The sequence below is a fragment of the Tachyglossus aculeatus genome, chromosome 12 (genome assembly GCF_015852505.1).
Source record: "Tachyglossus aculeatus isolate mTacAcu1 chromosome 12, mTacAcu1.pri, whole genome shotgun sequence".
Taxonomy (NCBI): Eukaryota; Metazoa; Chordata; class Mammalia; order Monotremata; family Tachyglossidae; genus Tachyglossus; species Tachyglossus aculeatus.
The window spans coordinates 34,952,611-34,974,963 of record NC_052077.1 but is presented as its reverse complement, the minus strand read 5'-3'; positions in this window follow the sequence as shown (position 1 = coordinate 34,974,963).

The window sequence follows — 22,353 nt, the reverse complement described above, 5'->3', positions numbered from 1 at the left end:
TAAGTGATATGCACAAAAGAGACGATAAAGACAATACTCCTATAGTATCCAATTTAAGCAAAGAGAGAAAAAGGGGACTATTACCAAATTATGCTAGGGCTCTCCCATTGACCCCCCCCCCATTATTATTAATTATATTTATTGAGTTCTTACTGCATGAAAAGCACTGTTAATTCATTCAATCGTATTTATTGAGCGCTTACTGTGTGCAGAGCACTGTACTAAGTGTTAATTGCCACCCGAATCTTCTAGGCACAAACGAGATTCTTATTCCACCTTCCGTGGACACCAGCAATGGAGCAGTTCCTCGTCTTCTTAATTGCTAGCTATGAATATGAATCACATTTCATAATGCCACCTTTATTGCTGCTTCTGTATTTTACAGGGTGTGCTTTATTAATCACAGCCTGTCATTGTGTGTGCGTGTGTGTGTGTGTGTGTGTGTGTGTGTGTGTGACTCAAATTAGCCGAGTAAGCGCAAAATAAATCCAGGAGGCAACAGCATTGCCGCTGAGATAGTAGAAACTTTCTCAAAATGGCATTATCCTTAACATGAGGTAGAGTCTGAGACCCATTATAGAGGTTTCTATAGTGTTATCTATTTTTGCAGCACCTTTATTCCAATATGCATGCACACACACACATAGGCAAATATACACACTCAGTCCTGCTAGAGGATCATAATGGAGTTTCCTGAGAATCCTTTAATCTCAGGAAAATCATTTTATAGAAACCACTGATTCAGTAGGAATTAATGGGTTGGGCGTAGATAAGCTAAAAGGTAACTCCACAACTCATTTATTTGGAAACACATTCCTATATTAGTAGCTCGTATTGTGTGCTTGCAAAATAATCTTCAGTGTCCTTTTGTCTCTATATGTTGCCGACTTGTACTTCCCAAGCGCTTAGTACAGTGCTCTGCACACAGTAAGCACTCAATAAATACGATTGATTGATTGATTGATTAAATAATTCTGTAAAGTGGCAGAAGAATCCAAAAATAGTGCAGTTCAGGGTGGCTGGTCTGAGCGTGGTATAGTAGCCAGTGCATGAGCTTGGGAGTTAGAGGATGTGGGTTCTAATTCCGGCACTGCCACTTGTCCGTTGTGTGACCTTGGGCAAGCCACTTAATTTTTCTATGTTTCAGTTACCTTATCTGTGAAATGGGGATTAAGATTGTGAGTCCCATGCTGGACAACCTGATTACCTTGTTTCTACCCCAGGGACAACCTGATTACCTTGTTTCTACCCCAGTGCTTAGAACAGTGCTTGGCACATAGTAAGCGCTTAACAACTGTCTCCCTCTCTAATAATAATAATAATAATGGCATTTGTTAAGCGCTTACTAAGCGCTGGGGGGGGGGGTTTACAAGGTGATCAAGTTGTCCCACGTGGGGCTCACAGTCTTAATCCCCATTTTACAGATGAGGTAACTGAGGCTTAGAGAAGTTGTGACTTGCCCAAGGTCACACAGCAGACATGTGGTGGAGCGGGATTCGAACCCATGACCTCTGACTCCAAAGCCCGTGCTCTTTCCCCTGAGCCACGCTGCTCCTCCTATAGTCTCTAGACTGTAAGCTCCTTGTAGACAAGGAATATGTCTACCAACTCTGTTATACTGTACTCTCCCAAGAGCTTAGTACAGTGTTCTGCACACAATTAGTTCTCAATAAGTGATTAATTGATAGAACTGGTGTTTACCAAGCAATTCACATAGTAGGAATAGTGTTCTGTGATTCTCAAACACCAGCCTAACCAAATCTCACTGATGCAAAAATGTACTCCCTTATCTATTCCCCACACACTGGCTATGCTGCTTCTCTTCCGTACTGTTGACTCATGTTTCAATGTCTCCGGTTGGTGCCTCCTTTCACCTAATTACTTCCTTTTTTGTTTTTTACCTGCCTTCCTCCAATTGAGAACTTTTTAAGATAATAATAATAATAATAATAATGGTATTTGTTAAGCGCTTATTATGTGCAAAGCACTGTTCTAAGCGCTGGGGAGGGTACAAGGTGATCAGGTTGTCCCACAGTTTTCATCCCCATTTTACAGATGAGGTAACTGAGGCACAGAGAAGTTAAGTGACTTGCCCAAAGTCACAGATCTGACAGTTGGTGGAGCCGGGATTTGAACCCATGTCCTCTGACAGATCTTTTCAGATAGATTAATGACTGTATGCACAGACACATTGCCATTGGTAATAATAAACAGAAGGGTGCATATTCAAAGTTTTTGCAAGTAAATCTGCAATATTACATTCATTTATTCATTCAATCATATTTATTGAGCACTTACTGTGTTCAGAGCACTGTACTAAGCTCTTGGAAAGTACAATTCAGCAACAGATAGAGACAATCTCTACTCAACAACGGGCTCACAGTCTAGAAGGGGGAGACAGACAATAAAACAAAACAATAACATCAATATAAATAGAATTATGGCTATATACACATCATTTATAAAATAAATAGAATAAAATATGTACAGTGAATTCTCATCTCGTCTTACTACTTACTGTAACAGCAAGGTGAAACAGTGCCCACTGTACCAGATGAAACAGCAAGCGACTGGATTAAGTTCTTGTCTATGTAAATTAATATGCCTCATTCAATCATAATCCAGCCAGTTCAGACTACACTTTCCATGAGACTTTTGAAGATATTTATCTGATCATTTTACTACCATTTATCTCTATGCCCTTGGGTGCAAACCTTAATAAGGGGCTCATCAGCATATTCAAAATGTAGCTCTGGTCTTTTCAGTGACCTGAAGTGAGAAGGTATTATACACTCAGCAGTGAGGACCATCAGTCAGTCAGTCACATTTATTAAGCGCTTACTGCATGCAGAGCACTGTACTACATACTTGGGAGAGTAAAATATAACAATAAACACATAAATCCCCTGCCCACAACGGGCTCACAGTCTAGAGAGGCAGACAGACATTAATATATATACATAAATTATGGCTGTGTTCAGTGCTGTGGGACTTGGAGGGGGGATGAATGAAGGGAGCAAGTCAGGGTGATGCAGAAGGGAGTGGGAGAATACGAAAGGAAGGCTTAGTTGGGGATGGCCTCTTGGAGGAGATGTGACTTCAACAAGGCTTTGAAGCGGGGGAGTAACTGTCAGATCATCAGGAATCTCTCTCTAGTGTAAAGATTGAAAGAATATATCAAGACGCTCCATTCTATAAAGTTCACATTGAGCTCTGCTACAGGGGCTCGATAACAAAAGGATCACTAACATGGTGACTATTTTTTTTTTTTTTTGGTGTTCCAACACTGAAAGACTCTGTGTGCTCTAACTGTGGTTTTCTTCCTATTCAGGTGAGCCCCTGGGAGTCATCTGTTTCCCTGATCCCTGCAAGGCTGCTCCCGGAGATGTGATGGTATATTTTGCTGCTGTGTACTTATTCTCACTCCTTGAGGGAGGGGATGTGTCAATTGTACTCTCCCAAGCATTTCATACAGTACTGTCCACAAAGTAAGTGACCAATAAATGCTTGGATTTTCTTTCAAGCATGAGACACACAAATGCTCAGAGTCCTCTGTTCTGGAATAATGAGGAGAACTGGAGGCATGTGTCACCATAGCCACCAAATCTCTCTCTCTCTCTCCCTGCCTCTCTCTTCTCTCTCATGCTCTGGGTGGATGGGGAGTGAAAAGATGAAAAGGGAGGCAGAAGGTGTAAATAGAAGCAGCGTGGCTTTGTGGCTAGAACACTGGCTTGGGAGTCAGAAGGACCTTGGTTCTAATACAAGCTCTGCCACTTGTCTGCTGTGTGACCTTGGGCATGTTGCTTAACTTCTCTGTGCCTCAGTTATCTCATCTGTAAAATGAGGATTAAGATTGAGCCCCATGTGGAACAGGGGCTGTGTCCAAACTGATTATGTTGTATCTACCCCAGCACTTAGAACAGTGCCTAGCACATAACACCACACACACAAAATATTAAATACTTGGACTTTTAAACCCAGACTGGAGCAGGCTCATTGCAGAATATTCCTTTCAGGACCACAGCATCCTGAATGAGGTCACAGAAGGCCGGGATTTTCACCCCTCACTTCACGGTTATATTATCCAGAGGAATTCATTGACTTCTTTTCCCCCCTGAGGTAATCCAGAACACTTCTCACTCTAGGAGAACTGTGTCTTTTTAAAAAGTGGTTTTGTTAAGCCCTTCTAGGTGCCAGACACTATATTAAGTACTAGGGTAGATACTGGCTAATCAGGTTGGACACAGACCATATCCTAGTTAGGGCCCACAATCCCCCTTTTCTAGATGAGGGAACTGAGGCACAGAGAAGTTAAGTGACTTGCCCAAGGTCATAAAGCAGACCAGTGGCAGGAATGGGATTAGGACCCAGGTCCTTCTGACTCCTAGGCCCCATGTGCTCTATCCATTAGGCTACACAGCTTTTATTCCCTATCCTGTCCCATTTCCTTTGCACGGGATCAGTGGTGTGGACGGGTTTGTGTATGTGTGTGCATGCATGCTTGCGTGAATGTGCGTATGTGTGTGAGGGGTAGGGGAAGGCATCTATTTCTATGTGAAAGAACATCTTAAGGACCCAATTTCTTATTATTCCACCAAGCAGGCTAACTTTTCATGAAAATCAGCAACTGCACTCTCTTCACCATGGGAATAGTCATTCATTCAATCGTATTTATTGAGCGCTTACTGTGTGCAGAGCACTGTACTAAGCGCTTGGGAAGTACAAGTTGGCAACATAGGGAATATGTCTCTTTATTGTTATATTGTACTTTCCCAAGCTCTTAGTACATTGCTTTGCATACGATAAGCGCTCAATAAATATGACGGAATGGATGAATCACTTCCTTTCCCACTAGGGTCTTTCCATTTCTTACAAAAAAACACAGTGGCTATTTGCATGAGAAAAGGTGATTTATCTTCCTTTTCCCAACTCCCTTCTCCAGTCTCTGTCATTTGTTTTCCCCTCCACTTCTGAGAATACCTTGGAGACCATCAAGAAGACAGGCAGTGTGTTCAAGTGGAAAGAACCTGGGTGCTGGTTTCTTACCAAGTTTGTTGGGGGATCTTTGGTCATTCATTTAACCTCTCTAGACCCCACCTTCTTCATCCATAAAATGGGAACAATAATTCATGCCTCATAGGGATGTTGTGTGATAACATGTTAAAATGGTCTGGAAAAACAAAGCATCATACAAAATTCATGGTATTATCTGAGCTCTCTGAGGATTTGGGATGCATATCCCGGAGTGAGAAAGAGAACAGATGGATGATCATTTTCCAAAATCTTCAATCAAGCTGGGATTTTCCTCTACATAAAATGAGATGATCCTTTGGCCCAGAAACTGTGAATTTGTTTGTACCTTTGCCCAGCCCAGCCTAAATATCTTTTTCAGGTTGTTGGCCCTTATTTGGTTCTCATGCAGAGTGCCCAAAGGAGAAAGTTGGCACACAGGAAAGTCCGTGAAAGTTTATGAAAATTACATACCCAGTAAAATTTATAATGAGAATTCTGCCTATCTCTAGAAGACCACTTTGATATCCTGAAGCTATTACATGGCTTGGAAAGCAGACAGCACCCACTAAAGAAATCAAAGGAGTATAAATTGTAGGCTGTTTGACTATACAGTCAAAATTTCCATCACCCTGGTTCTCTGTAGAGTTCTTAACTTCAGTTTGTTGTCTTTAACTTTATTCTCTCAGGATTAACCCCTCACTCTCGGCCTTATGTATCCCAGTCCTTGGCACGTGTCAAATTATTCAATCATATTAGAGTGCTTACCTTGTGCAGAGCACTGTACTAAGTTCTTGAGAGTGCACAAAACAATGTAACAGATACATTCCCTGACCACGATGAGCTTACAGCTGTGGAGGCTTAACAAATACCATTACCATTGCTCAGTGGAAAGAGCAAGGCCTTTGGAGTCAGAGGACATGGGTTCAAATCCCAGCTCTGCCAGTTGTCAGCTGTGTGACTTTGGCCAAGTCACTTCACTTCTCTATGCCTCATTTACCTCATCTGTAAAATGGGCCCCCTGTGAACCCCCTGTGGGACTACCTGATCACCTTGTAACTTCCCCAGTGCTTAGAACAGTGCTTTGCACATAGTAAGGACTTAATAAATGCCATCATTAATACTGATTGATCAATCGATTGGCATGCCCCATTTTTATTTGAAGGATCCCGGGAAACTGTTGTTTCCTGCCAAGAGTTGTTGCTGAATTCAAATAGCGGAAAGTTCTCATGGGTCTCTGCCTAATTAACACTTTTATGAGAGCGGTAAGCAGAGATAACATTATTCAATACACCTGATGTCTCTAAAAGTGATTAAAATTTCAATTACGTTACACAACTAAAGCACTTTATGAAGTGGAATCGGCTGAGTTTTATCAATAATGGAGTCTCCACCTTCATTAAGCACTTTAATGTTATCGTGAACACAGGTGCGGGAAGCTGCTCGCTCATTTCTCCTTTCAATAAGAACATTCACCTTTTCATTATACAAGGCGGCGGGGGGAGGGCCGAGTGGGAGAATCAGCATCTTTCCATGCAATTAAGATGATGAGGAAGAGGACTTTCCATTTATCTTAATTAATGCTCATCTCAATCAAGATACTGATTTATGAAAGCAATAGGAGGGCTCTCAAACTTGCAGCATATGATATCTTGTCCCCTTGTGATATTTAGTAATATTTGTTATGCACTCTATGTTTCAACCACTGTTCTAAGTGCTGAGGGTAGATGCAAGCTATTTAGGGTGGGCACAGTCCCTGTCATTCATTCATTCATTCATTCATTTATTCAATTGCATTTATTGCACGCTTACTGTGTGCAGAGCACTGTACTAAGCATATGGGAAGTACAAGTTGGCAACATATAGAGACGGTCCCTACCCAACAACGGGCTCATAGTCTGTCCCACAAGGGGTTCACAGTCTCAATCCCCATTTTGCAGATGAGGAAACTGAGGCCCAGAGAGGTTAAGTGACTTGCCCAAGGTCATACGGCAGACAAGTGGCAGAGCCCAGATTAGAGCCCAGCACCTTCTGAGTTCCAGGTCTGGGTTCTATCCACTAGGCCAGGCTGCTTCTCATATGCCTGCATCCCAAGGGAGTGGGGCTTGTTTGGCATGAATGGCCACAGTTTCTCTAATTACGATTCCAACTTGTACTTCCCAAGCGCTTAGTACAGTGCTCTGCACACAGTAAGCGCTCAATAAATACGACTGAATGAATGAATAAATGCAATATGATCCTGGGAAGAAAGAGAGAGTTTAACTTAAATTCACTTCAAGGGAGGCAGAATAGCCTAGTGGAAAGAACACGGGTATGCGACGCAAGCCAAACAAGTTTTAGTTCCAGCTCTTCCACTACCCATTGTGGACGGGGATTGTGTCCGTTTATTGCTATCCAGTACTCTCCCAAGTGCTTAGTGGAGTGTGTTGCACACAGTAAGCGCTCCATAAATATGACTGAATGAATGAATGATCTTGGGCAAATCACCTAATCAATCAACGATATTCACTGAATGCTTACTCTTTGCAAACTTTGTATCAAGTGCATGGAGGGGAAAATTGAGTAAGGAGACATGATCTCTTTTTTAGGGAGCATATCCTTTCTGAGCCTTAGTACTGTCATCCGTAAAATAGGGATAAGATCCAGTTTCCCTCCTTCAGTTCTGAACCCCATTTGGCCCAGGTAGTACGTTCAATCTGATTATCTTCATCTGCCACGGTATTTAATGCCATAATCATTTATTTCACCCAACATCTAAAGTGCTCATGAAATATCCACAATTGTCTCTTTTGATAAAGCCCTCTGCACAAGTACACTTTTCCAAGAGAAAAAATGAAAATCCCTTTACTTTTCCCTTCAGTATGCTTCCAAGGACCATTTCTAGACTACAGCCTCCTGTTACCACTAATTGAATTTTGGCCTCTGGGACAGGACTGAATGAGTCCGAAGGGTGATGAGGTTGGATAGCCACTTGAAACCCAAGTCACTTCACTTCTCTGGGCCTCAGTTACCTCATCTGTAAAATGGGGATGAAGACTGTGAGCCCCCCGTGGGACAACCTGATAACTTTGTAACCTCCCCAGAGCTTAGAACAGTCCTTTGCACATAGTAAGGGCTTAATAAATGCCATTATTATTATTATTCATTGAGCCACTTACTGTGTGAAGAACACTGTACTAAGCACTTGGGAGAGTATAATTGAACAGAAGGTAGACATTCAATGTCCACATCAAGATCACAGTCTAGAGAGACAAGAGCCCCACGTGGGACAACCTGATCACCTTGTAACCTCCCCAGTGCTTAGAACAGTGCTTTGCACATAGTAAGCTCTTAATAAATGCCATCATTAAGAAGAAGGTGGGGGCAGGGGGACAGGGGGTTTGAAGAGGGAGTTAAAAGTCTGGAATAATAAACAATGTAAGTCACAAGACAGCCCCTGAATTCTTTGATGGTACACCAAAAAAACAGGACTAACATGCCAAATCCATTTTTCATTTATATTCTGAACCAATGGGAAGGAAAAATGAGAAAATAAACTGAACATAAATCAAAATTATTGGCACACAGCTGATAGTAACTGCATGCGATTGAATGGCAAATATGAATAATGGGCTTTGGAGATCAAAACACAAAAACACCCTGTGAAAAGCATTCATAGCATATATTGAACAAAAATGGGGGACAATTATGGAACTTGTTATTGCAAACCTATGAAAAATTAATAACAATATCTCAGGAGTTAAAAAAAGTACTCGACCTTCAGGATGATAAGGCAAGTTCTAGCCCTATGAAGGAAATTACAGAATTTTTCACAGTTAACATTAATCCCTTGGACTGTTCAACTCTAAGAATATAAGATCTCAGAACACTGAGGGATTCTTTTTTTAAATGGGAGAACTGAAAATATACTGACCTGCTCAGATTTTTGCTAGGTTCTCATATAATTAACTGTCACGAAGGTTCCAAAAAGCTTTAGCCTAGCAAAGTCACTAAGCTACGTGGATGTGAAAGAAGCAGCTTGGCCTAGCAACCAGGCAGTCAATCATATTTATTGAGTGCTTACTGTGTGCAGAGCACTATACGAAGTACTAGGGACAGCACAATATAACAATAAACAACACATTCTCTGTCCACAGTGAGCTTACAGTCTAGAGGAGGAAATATACATTAACAGGAATAAATAAATTACAGATATGTACACAAGTAATGTGGGGCTGGGAGGGGAGATGAATACAGGGAGCAAGTCAGGGTGACACAAAAGGAAGTAGAAGAAGAGGAAAGGAGGGCTTAATCAGGGAAGGCTTCTTGGAGGAGATGTGCCTTCAACCAGACTTTGAAGAAGGGGAGAGTAATTGCCTCTCAGATATGAGAAGGGAGGGCATTCCATGCCAGAGGCATGATGTGGGCAAGCAGTCTATGGCATGATAGATAAGATAGATAGATAGATAGGTAGATAGATATAGATAGATAGATAGATAGAGATAGATATAGATAGATAGATAGAGATAGATAGATAGAGATAGATAGATAGATATAGATAGATAGATAGAGATAGATAGATAGAGATAGATAGATAGATAGATAGATAGATGATAGATAGATAGATAGATAGATAGATGATGGATAGATAGATGGATGGATAGATAGATAGATGATGGATGGATAGATAGATAGATAGATAGATAGATAGATAGATCAGAGATCAGAGAAGCAGTGTGGCTCAGTGAAAAGAGCCCGGGCTTTGGAGTCAGAGGTCATGGGCTTGAATCACGACTCCACCACTTGTCAGCTGTGTGACTTTGGGCAAGTCACTTCACTTCTCTGGGCCTCAGTTCCCTCATCTAGAAAATGGGGGTTAAGTCTGTGAGCCCCACTTGGGACAACTTGATTACCTTGTATCTATCCCAGTGCTTAGAACAGTGCTTTGCACATAGTAAGCACTTTATAAATGCCATCATCATTATTATTAGATAGAGCACAGCCCTGGGAATCAGAAAAAACTGGGTTCTAATTCCAACTCTGCCAATGGCTTTCAGTGTGATGTTGGGCAAGTCACTTAACTTCTCTGTGCCTCAGTTTCCTCAACTGTAAAATGAGGAGAGTAGTTCTCTTTCCTACCAACACTATGAGCCCCAAGAGGGAGAGGGACTGTGCCCAAGCTAATTAACGTGAACCTTCTCCGGAGCTAAGTATAGTGTTTGGTAAGTAGTAAGCACTTCAATATTATAAAAATAATAATTATGATCATTTGGAAGATGAAAACTTGTAGGCCTAATTCTGCATCTTTCTTCATCCAACTCATTGGGCCAAGGTATCACAGGCTTAAGGATATTCACTCTGTAATCAAACTAAATAATTAAATGTACGTTTCTGTACAGTATAAGTGCAATGTAGCTTAGTGGCTAAAGCATGGGCCTGGGAGCCAAAATGACTTGGTTTTGTCACTCTCAGGCTGAAACAGTGATTCATGCAGCGTGGCTCAGTGGAAAGAGCCCGGGCTTTGGAGTCAGAGGTCATGGGTTCAAATCCCAGCTCTGCCAATTATCAGCTGGGTAACTTTGGGCAAGTCACTTAACTTCTCTGGCCTTCAGTTCCCTCATCCGTAAAATGGGGATTAAGACTGTGAGCCCACCGTGGGACAACCTGATAACCTTGTAACCTCCCCAGAGCTTAGAACAGTGCTTTGCACATAGTAAGAGCTTAATAAATGCCATTAAAAAAAAAACTACTGTAAGGTTGGCCCAGATACAGTGTTCTACAATGTTTTCATCCCATAATCCCAAGAAAGTACCTCAAGACTCCGTTCTGGATCCCTTTCTAGTCTCCATCCTACACCCACTAACTTGGAGAACTAATTCACTCCCATAGCTTCAACTACCATGACTACACAGCTGATTACTAAACCTACATCTACTGATATCATTCCTTCTCTGCATTCTTGCATTTTCTCCTGCCTTCAGGACATCTCTACCCAGATATAGTGCCGACATTTCAAACTAAACATGTCCAGAACATCTGTCCTTTGCATCTCTGTAGACAACACTACTATCCACCTTTTCTCCCAAGAGTGTAACCTTGGTATTATCCTCAACTCGTCTTTCTCATTCAACCCACACATTCAATCTGCCACCAAATCCTGTTGGTTGTACCTTCACAACAGCACTAAAATCTGCCCTTCCCTTTCTATCCAAGCTGCTCTTGTGCTGATCCAAGCACTCATTCATTCATTCAATCGTATTTATTGAGCACTTACTGTGTGCAGAGCACAGTACTTAGCGCTTGGGAAGTACAAGTTGGCAACATATAGAGATGGTCCTTACCCAACAATGGGCTCATGGTCTAGAAGGGGGAGACAGACAACAAAACAGAACATGTGGACAGGTGTCAAGTCATCAGAATCATCCTATCCCACCATGATGATTGTCAGCCTCCTTGCTGACCTCCCTGCCTCCTTTCTCCCCCAACTCCAGTCCAGACTCTGCTGCCTTAACGATTTTTTTCTAAAAATACTGTTCAGTCCACATCTTGCCACACCTCCAGAAACCTCCAATGGTTACCCATCCACCACTATATCTACTAGAAACTCTTTGCCATCACCTTTAAAGGTAGGCCTTCTCCTACCTCACTTTGCCGGTTTTCTACTGCAACCCAGCTCGTGCATTTTGCTCCTCGTGCACCAATGTACTCACTGCACGTTATTCTCATCTATCTCACTACTGATCCCTTGCTCAAGTCTTCCCTTTGGCCTGGAACTTCCCCCCACCACCCCCGAAACACACACAACACCCTTCATATTCATTCAGTCGTATTTTTTGAGTGTTTACTGTGTGCAGAGCACTGTACTAAGCACTTAGTATACAACAGAGCACCTGCAAAGCCTTATTCATTCATTCATTCAATCGTATTTGAGTGCTTACTGTGTGCAGAGCACTGTACTAAGCGCTTGGGAAGTACAAGTTGGCAACATATAGAGATGGTCCCTAGCCAACAGTGGGCTCACAGTCTAGAAGGGGGCATGATTATTAAAATCATACCTCCCATAAGAGGCCCTATTTCCCCTACTTCATCTGTTTTGCATCACTTCTGTACTTAGATCTGTACCCTTTAAACATTTGATATTCATCCCCCTCCTTAATCCCCAGAGCCCCTATTAATATACCCATAATTTATTTTAATGCTTGTCTCCTGCTGTAGACTGTAAGCTCCTGAGGGACAGGAAACATGCTTATTGACTCTGTCATACTGTAGAGGAATTAAATATGCAGATTGGATTGTGTTAGAAAATCAGCAAGATAGGTTTGGAGGGTGTGAGCTGATTGAGTGGTTTAAAGTTGATGTTAAGGCATTTAATAATAATAATACTAATAATGACATTTATTAAGCATTTACTCTGTGCAAAGCACTGTTCTAAGTGCTGGGGAGATTCCAAGGTGATCAGGTTGTCCCACATGGGGCTCACAGTCTTCATCCCCATTTTACAGATGAGGGAACTGAAGCCCAGAGAATAATAATAATAATAATAATAATAGCATTTATTAAGTTCTTACTATGTGCAAAGCACTGTTCTAAGTGCTGGGGAGGTTACAAGGTGATCAGGTTGTCCCACGAGGGGGTTCACAGTTTTAAACCCCATTTTACAGATGAGGGAACTGAGGCTCAGAGAAGTGAAGTGACTTGCCCAAAGTCACACAGCTGACAACTGGAGGAGCCAGGATTTGAACCCATGACCTCTGACTCCAAAGCCCGGGTTCTTGCCACTGAGCCACGCTGCTTCTCTGATATTTCTGATATTTCAGGCATTTCAGTCTGATATACAGGTAGATAGGAAGCCACTGGAGGTTCCTGAAGAATGGGGAGCTGTGGACTGCACATTTTTTTTAGAAAAATGATCTGAGCATCAGAATGAAGGACTAGAGTGGGGAGAGACAGGAGGTTGGGAGGTCCTCAAGGAGACTGATGCAGTAGACAAGGGGGGAAAATATTCTGTTTCTAGTGAAACGGGGAGGTGTAGTGGAAAGACCACAGCCCTGGATTCTTATTCTAGCTCTGCCACTTGCCTGCTATGTGACTTTGAGTAAATCACCTAACTTCTCTTTACTTCAGTTTCTTCATCTGTAAAATGTAGATAACTTTTCTCCCTCCTACATAGATTGTGAGTCCCTGTTGGGATAATAACAATGTCCAAGCTGGTTATCTTTTGCTTAGTATATTTTCTGGCACATAGTAAGCTCTTAAATGCCACGATCACCATTATAGTTTTATTCTGGGTGCCCTACATAAATTGGAAACCTATAAATTGACTACATTTCACACCACATGAAATACTCTGTTCACATCCGTCACATTTCCTGGGTAGGTCATTTCCTTGACAAGTACAATTTAAATGTTTTGAAGTAAACTAAAATCCTACAAAAGCAGAAGTAAGGTAATGCTGTCGCAAGTTTTATTAGGCTTTTAAGCCCAATCAATTTGTTAAGGGGAAATCTTTACAAGTGACTCTTAAAACCAGCCAGGAACGCAGGCCTTTCAGATCGACTATTGCAAGAGCCTGTGGTGTTCATTTGCAAATACTCCAGGGATTCATTACAAGATGGGCATTAGCGAAGGCTTTGCAGATATAAAAGCAAACATTCACGTTTGAGGCACCTTATAACTAAACCTAGCAAAATAACAAAAAACGCCTTTACCAGAGAACACCCATTTTTTTATCAACCCCGTTCCCACCCACCCACTCTCACGGAGGAGAAATACTCACCTACCGTGATTGATCCTCATTAATAATAATAATGATGGCATTTATAAAGTGCTTACTATGTGCAAAGCACTGTTCTAAGCGCTGGGGAGGTTACAAGGTGATCAGGTTGTCCCACGTGGGGCTCACAGGCTTCATCCCCATTTTACAGATGAGGGAACGGAGGCACAGAGAAGTGAAGTGACTTACCCAAAGTCACACAGCTGACAGTAGGCAGAGACAGGAGTTGAACCCATGACCTCTGACTCCAAATAATAATAATAATTATAATGGCATTTATTAAGCACTTACTATGTGCCAAGCACTGTTCTAAGCCCTGGGGAGGTTACAAGGTGATCAGGTTGTCCCACGTGGGGCTCACAGTCTTCATCCCCATTTTACAGATGAGGGAACTGAGGCACAGAGAAGTGAAGGGACTTGCCCAAAGTCACAAAGCTGAAAGTTGGCAGATCTGGGATTTGAACCCATGACCTCTGACTCCAAAGCCTGGGCTCTTTCCACTGAGCCACGCTGCCTCATTATTCACCTTCAGAGAATATGCTGCTGTGTTTTAAGATCAAAGAACATGTCCAGCAACTTTGTGTTGTACTCCCCCCAGATCTTAGTACAGTGCTCTGGACACAGGAAGTGTTTAATTTACTACCATTAATTGATTGCGAAGAAACACAGTAGCATTACAAACAAAACAGTAGCATGAGCAGTAACTCCATTACTGAGACAGATCAACAATGTCACCAATCTCAAGTCTCAGAGTGAAAACAGGAAGCTTCAAAGAACTTTTCTCCTTTGTTAGAGTGAAAACACCTTCTGGGTAAGGAACACATCATCTCATTATTCTGTAACTCCTTACAGATTCCCTTCAGAGCCCTACTGAGAGCTCACCTCCTCCAGGAGGCCTTCCCAGACTGAGCCCCCTCCTTCCTCTCCCCCTCCCCATCCCCCCGCTCCACCCTACCTCTTTCCCCTCCCCACAGCACCTGTATATATGTTTGTACAGATTTATTACTCTATTTATTTGACTTGTACATATTTACTATTCTATTTATTTTATTTTGTTAATGATGTGCATCTAGCTTTACGTCTATTTATTCTGATGACTTGACACCTGTTCACATGTTTTGTTGTGTTGGCTGTCTCCCCCTTCTAGACTGTGAGCCCGTTGTTGGGTAGGGACCGTCTCTATATGCTGTCAACTTATACTTCCTAAGCGCTTAGTACAGTGCTGTGCACACAGTAAGCACTCAATAAATATGATTGAATGAATGAATGAATACAGTTTACTGCACCAAGTAAGTTCTCAGTAAACGCTATCCCTAAATGATCCTAGTGGGAAGCAGCGTGGCTCAGTAGATAGGGCAGGGGACTAGGAGTCAGACGGACCTGGGTTCTAAACCCAGCTCTGCTACATGTCCCCTGTGTGACCTTGGGCAAGTCACTTCACTTCTCTGGGCCTCAATTACCTCATCTGCAAAATGGGGATTAAGAGTGTGAGTCCCATGGGTGACAGGGACTGTGTACAACCTGATTGACTTGTATCTACCCAGTGCTTGGAACATAGTATGCGTTTAATGAGTGTCATAATCAGGATGATTTTTGTCATCCTCATCATTAGTGAAGTCATTCATGAGCATATCCAAGCTCCATCTGGACCCTTTTCCTGCCTGCACAACCCCTTTTTAGGTAGATAACACAGGGTTTTTACTAAATCATATTCAAAGAAAAAATATTTATTGCATTGTCTTTCTATCATCCCTACTCTCCTCCTTCTCTGCTCCATTAACCTGAGAGAATCTCCTCCACAATGGGTCTCCTGGAATCTTTGGTCAAAATACTCAATCACGCAATCAATCAATGGTATTTATTGAGTGCTTACTGTGTGCAGAGCACCATAATCAGCACTTTGAAGAGTACAATAGAATTGGCAGGCTTCATGCCCTGCTCACAAGGAATTTACACTTACATTTTAGAGGGAAAAATGGACATTAAAACAATGATGATGATGATAATAATAATAATGGCATTTATTAAGCGCTTACTATGTACAAAGCACTGTTCTAAGTGCTGGGTAGGTTACAAGGTGATCAGGGTAACCCACACGGGTCTCACAGTCTTAATCTCCATTTTACAGATGAGGTAACTGAGGCCCAGGGAAGTTAGGTGACTTGCCCAAATTCACACAGCTGACAATTGGCGGGGCCGGGTTTTGAACCTGTGACCTCTGACTCCAAAGCCCGGGCTCTTTGGAGGGGATACAAGGTCATCAGGCTGTCCCACTTGGGGCTCACAGTCTCCATCCCCATTTTACAGATGAGGGAACTGAGGTCTGAGAAGTGAAGTGACAGGAATGTACATAAGTGCTCTGGGCTTGAGGGTGAGGTGAATAGCAAGTGCTTAAAGGTTAAAGCTCTAAGTGCTTGGCCTCACAGAAGGGAGAAGGAGTAGAGGAAAAGAGGGCTTGATTCGGGAAGGCCTCTTGGAGCCGAGGTGATCTTAAGTTTTTGAAGATGGCATCTTTGAAGATGGCAATGATTCTAGATGCTAAAAGTTTAGTACCTTAGCCCTGAATGCCAAATCCGTACTTTTCCAAAATGGAGATCCTGGCCTTGAGGAATGTTTCAAGGATTGAATGGTGGGAGTTAAGTTCAGTCCTGTTTACTGTTTGTCCAGCGTTACGGGACACTGAATGTAGCAGTGTGGCCCAGTGGAAAGAGCACGGGCTTGGGTGTCAGAGGTCATTTGTTAGAGAAGCAGCATGGCTCAGTGGAAAGAGCATGGGCTTTGGAGTCAGAGGTCATGGGTTCAAATCCTGGCTCCACCAATTGTCAGCTGTGTGACTTTAGGCAAGTCACTTCACTTTTCTGGGCCTCAGTTACCTCATCTGTAAAATGGGGATGAAGACTGTGAGCCCCCTGTGGGACAACCTGATCACCTTGTAACCTCCCCAGGGCTTAGAACAGTGCTTTGCACATAGTAAGTGCTTAATAAATGTCATTATAATAATAATTATTATTATTATGGGTTCTAATCCCCACTCCACCACTTGTCAGCTGTGTGACTTTGGGAAAGTCACTTAACTTCGCTGGCCCTCAGTTCCCTCATCTGTAAAATGGGGATTAAGACTGTGAGCCCCACGTGGGACAACCTGATTACCTTGTATCCTCCCCCAGCACTTAGAACAGTGCTTGGCACGTAGTAAATGTGTAACACATGCCATCATTATTACTATTATTATTTCTGGAAAGAGAATGGGCAGGGAATCATGACAGTGGGATCTAATCCCAGCTCCACTACTTGCTTGTTGTGTGACCTTGGGCGCGTAACAATTTCTTTGTGCCTCAGTTCCCTCTACTGTAATGATGGGGGCCTAAATACTTGTTCTTCCTCCCCCTTAGAATGGGAGCCCCATGTGAGTCAGGGACTGATTGGAACATTGTGTTAGTATGTTAATATTGAATCCTCATTTTACAGATGTAAAAACTGAGGCACAGAGAAATATGGGACCGAAGTTGCGTTCCACTTCCACAAGCTAACTACAAAACCCTTCACTACCTGCTATTATGTCACAGAAATTGGCTATGAAAGGAAGAAACAAAGCATCATTCATCACTGCTTTTTAGGACTAAGTCATCCATTTTGTTTTGTGGGAATTCATTCACTCAAATGGAAAGTATTTTGTTGCTGTTCTAATAATCATTAATAATTATGGTACTTGCTAAATGCTCCTACTTAGACTGGGAACCCCATGTGGGACTGGGGCTGCATCCAACTGATTATCTTGTGTGTATCCCAGCACTTAATAGGTTGCTTGGCACATAGCAAATGCTTAACAAATACCACAATTATCATTATTTATTCAATCATATTTACTGAGCAGTTACTGTATGCACTGTGCTGTACTAAGCACTTATTATTATTAGACAATAGTAGTAATGACATTTAGTTGACTGCCTCCTGGGAGCACTGTGTTGTACTCAGAATTTGGGAAGTTACAATGGAAGTAGGAGATATGTTTCACTCAATCAGTGGCATTACTTGAGTGCTTACTATATGCACAACACTATACTAAGTGCTTGGAAAAGTACAATATATCCAAGTTGGTAGATTAACTCCCGGCTTACAAGGTGCTGTACAGTCCACAGGGGAAACGGACAACAAAATAAGTTACAGATAGGGGCTGTAGTAGAGTATAAGGATATTTACACTTGTTAACTGCTTATTATGTGCCAAGCACTGTTTTAAGTTCTGGGATAGATATAAATCAATCAGGTTGGACACAGTCCCTGTCTCACATAGGGCTCACACTTTTAACATAAGGGCTGTGGGGCTGGGGAGAGTATCAAAATGGTTCAGGGGTAGGCGGTCATATGTGTAGTAAGAGCAGAGTGAAGGGCCGATAGGGAGAATGAAGGCTTAATCTGGGAAGGCCTTTTCTTAAATATGTGATTTTAGGAGGGTTTTGAGGGTGGGGATAGAGGGGGGGACTATCAGATATGAAAGAGATGCAGTTCCAGACCTGAAGGACAATGTGGGCAAATGGTCAGCAGCGGGATAGACAAAATCGACACACAGTGAGTAGGTTTGGCTTTAGAGGAGCGGAGCATGCAGGTTGGGTTGTAGTAGAGAAGCAGTGAGGCTCAGTGGAAAAGAGCCCGGGCTTTGGAGTCAGAGGTCGTGGTTCAAATGCCGGCTCCGCCACTTGTCAGCTGTGTGACTTTGGGCAAGTCACTTCACTTCTCTGGGCCTCAGTTACCTCATCGGTAAAATGGGGATGAAGACTGTGAGCCCCCCCCCCCAGGACAATCTGATCACCGTGTAACCTCCCCAATGCTTAGAACAGTGCTTTGCACATGGTTAGCACTTAATAAATGCCATCATCATTATTATTATTATCATCAACGAGGCAAGGTAGGTAGGAGAGACGGCTAAAAATCTTTACAAAGAGGGAAATCTGGAGTTAGCATATAAACAAATATGTGTTTGTCATATGATGTGTGCATCTTTAGCAATTTGGCCTGCAATAATTCACTCATTCATGTCTATTGAGCTCTTACTATGTGCAAAGCAGTGTACTAATCACAGCAAGATACTATAGGGAACACGTGCTTCCAGCCTAAAACCAGAATAGGGGTGACAGTGACACGATTAAGCGCCTGAACGATCAGAAATAATAAGATTCCCTTCTGGACTCATTTAGTGTATTCAGACACGGCTGTACATGGAATATTTTCTTTGGCTTAAAGAATGCTCATGTCTTTGACCAGCTTGTTGAGTTTAGTAAAAATTCTGGAGTTTGAAGATAATGTATTAGTCCCATTACAACTCGTATTTCTCCTTCAGACTGAAAGAAGGACACAAGCATCACTCCTCTTTGGGAGCTGGAAACCCCATTCCTATTTGTCTACTGAGGGAGATTAAGTTGCTGATTAAATATTTTAAATAAACAAAATTCATTCTCAATGCATATTGAGAACATTTGTATCATCAATTTGATCTAAACTCTTCCTACTGATGCCAGCAATTGAACTTGGTATTTAAGCTTTGAAAGCCTGCTGGGATATCTACATATTCAATCAAAGTCAGTTTAACTTGAGACCATAAAACAACAGCAACAAAATACTTTCCGCTTGACTGAATGAATAAATAAATTCAGACAAAACATAATAGATTAGTCAGTCCTAAAATGCACTGATGAATTATGTTTTGTTTCTTCCTTTCATACTCAAATACCGTGACATTGTAGCGGGTATTCAGTTTCATTATTAAGTTCTGGAAGTGGAATGCAACTTTGGTCCCGTACTTTTCTGTGCCTCAGTATTCGTGGCTATAAAATGGAAATTCAGTTCCTGCTTTCTCTCTTACTTAGACTAGGAACCTCAAGTGGGACAGTGACTGGGCTTGACATGAATACATATATCTTGTATTTACCCCTATGCTTAATGTAGTGGCTGGCACATAGTAAGTGCTTAACAAATACCACAATTTTTTAAATTATTTAGAGGATACGTTGGCATGTACAAAATACATCCAGGACAGTTCTGTTAGCATGGTGTGCAAGGTAGCTGTTTCTACTGTGCTCACTGTAGATTTCCTCAAAGGTATTTGAGACTGGTTTTATCACTGTGTGGTCTAATCTGGCATTTAAGTTACTGGTTTTGTCACTGTGTGTTCTAGAACCAGTTCGTACCCCAGGAATGGTCGGAGAAAAGAGAAGATAAGAGATAGATAAGATAAAATAAGAGATAGAGAAGCAGCGTGGGTTAGTGGAAAAAGCCCAGGCTTTGGAGTCAGATGTCATGGGTTCAAATTCCAGTTCTGCCACTTGTCAGCTGTGTGACTTTGGGCAAGTCACTTAACTCCTCTGGGCCTCAGTTACCTCATCTGTAAAATGGGGATTAAGACTGTGAGCCCCCCGTGGGACAACCTGATCACCTTGTAACCTCCCCAGCGCTTAGAATAGTACTTTGCACAGAGTAAGTGCTTAACAAATGCTATTATTATGATTATGAGTGGCGAGTTCTAATTGGGACCAAGTGGATCCTCCTCCCTCCACCACCATTCTCGCTGTCTCTGCCAGTTTGGCACGCCCACAAATAATCAAGTGCAGCAAAACAAGGTCCTATTTATTAGAAGGGGAAGGGAGTGACTGAAAATACAGATGACCGCACCTTTGAGATCTGGTTTCAGGAGTTCAAGACAACTCTTTACCCCTTCCTTCCTACTTAGAATGGGACAGGGATTTTGTCCCAACTAAATATGCTTCATCTATCCCAATGCTTGGCACAAAGCAAGCACTAAATAGCATTATTACCATGCCAGGAAGGGAGGACAACCCCCCCCCCCCCTCTATCTAGCACTTCTGCTTTTCCATAAATGGCCATGGAAACCAACAGCAGGGAGATGGGGGGGATTTGATGGGAGCAGCCTATAGCAAAGTACTTGGGAAAGATGAATAGGTTCCCAAAATGCTTCATATCTATTACAACGTTAATCCCCATAACCTTCTGTGAAGCAGGCTGGGAGCAGAACTATTTATCCTCATTTGATTGATGGAGGAACCAAGGTCCCCAAAGGCTAGTGGACTTGGACAAGGTCACATGGAGATTCAGTAGCAGAGCCAGCAATAAAGTTCAAGTAAGCGGGATTGCCACTTGAGTACTCAAGCCTCTCGACTAGAGGAATGCTCACAGCTCCCACATGGTTTATGTAATCGGAGTTCAGTCATCCCCATCTATCACAATTCCTTTACTGGCTGCCTGGGGCTCCTGCTGCTGTCCAATTGAGTTCTGCTTGTTCCTGGATCGAACAAGGGTGACAGAACACAATATCAGGGGAAGAAAGAAGGCAGGGAGAAAATCTGTTCCCCCAAACCAGGACAACATTCCAATCAAGAGGGCTAGCAGGCAACCAGGTTGTCTGGAAAGGAATTAATAACTTATTATTTCACAAAAAATTCCCACGTGGGATGTTAAGCCCACAGAAAACTACTTGGTGAGTGGTGGGCAGCGGTCTGCTCTAGCTTGTGAATATTTAGGACAGAGGCAAAAATGGCCCAAATCCTCTCCCCAGATACTTGCCCTGTGCTGAGACAGCCACCTCCCCTGATAATAATAATGATAACGACGATGGTATTTGTTAAGTGCTTACTATGTGCCAAGCACTGTTCTAAGCGCTGGGGGGATACAAGGTGATCAAGTTGTCCCACGAAGGGCTCACAGTCTTAATCCCCATTTTACAGATGAGGTCACTGAGGCCCAGAGAAGTGAAGTGACTCGCCCAAAGTCACACAGCTGACAATTGGCAGAGCAGGGATGAATTCCCCCATTTTACAGATGAGCTAACTGAGGCCCAGAGAAGTGAAGTGACTTGCCCAAAGTCACGCAGCTGACAATTGGCAGAGCCGATGAACTCATTTCCTTCGTGTTGAATGTGCACGTTGCTGTCTTGATTAGTGGTGTTAAGCCTCAGTCAGAAGGGATAGGGCTGGTGTTCCTATGTTCCACGGAAAAAGCAAACTGGTGCAGGATAACATGGACCTTCTCATGTAAATTTCTGTTTCCTTCTACCGGACAAGGGGTCAAATTTTATCAAGGAAATAGTTAAAAATATGAATTTGAAGAGGTCCATCATGCAGTTCATCACACCAATCAAGGAAAGCAGCGTGGCCTAGTGGAAACAGCATGGGCTTTGGAGTCAGAGGTATTGGGTTCAAATCCCAGCTCAGCCACTTGTCAGCTGTGTGACTTTAGGCAAATCACTTCACATCTCTGTGCCTGAGTTCCCTCATCTGTAAAATGGGGTTTAAGACTGTGAGCCCCCCGTGGGACAACCTGGTCATCTTGTAACCTCCCCAGTGCTTAGAACAGTGCTTGGCACATAGTAAGCGCTTAATAAATGTTATTATTATTATTATAACAGGAAGTGGTGTGTGTGATTGATATCAGCCGCCATTTAGATAAGGATGCCCAATGAATAATTCATTCGAACATAGTGGTTGGATCCAAGTGCCTTGGTTTCCCTGACACTCAGCACTTTAAAGAGAATTACTCTGTCCACAAAAGCTCCTCTGTCCTTGTCAGGGACTGATCGTGGTC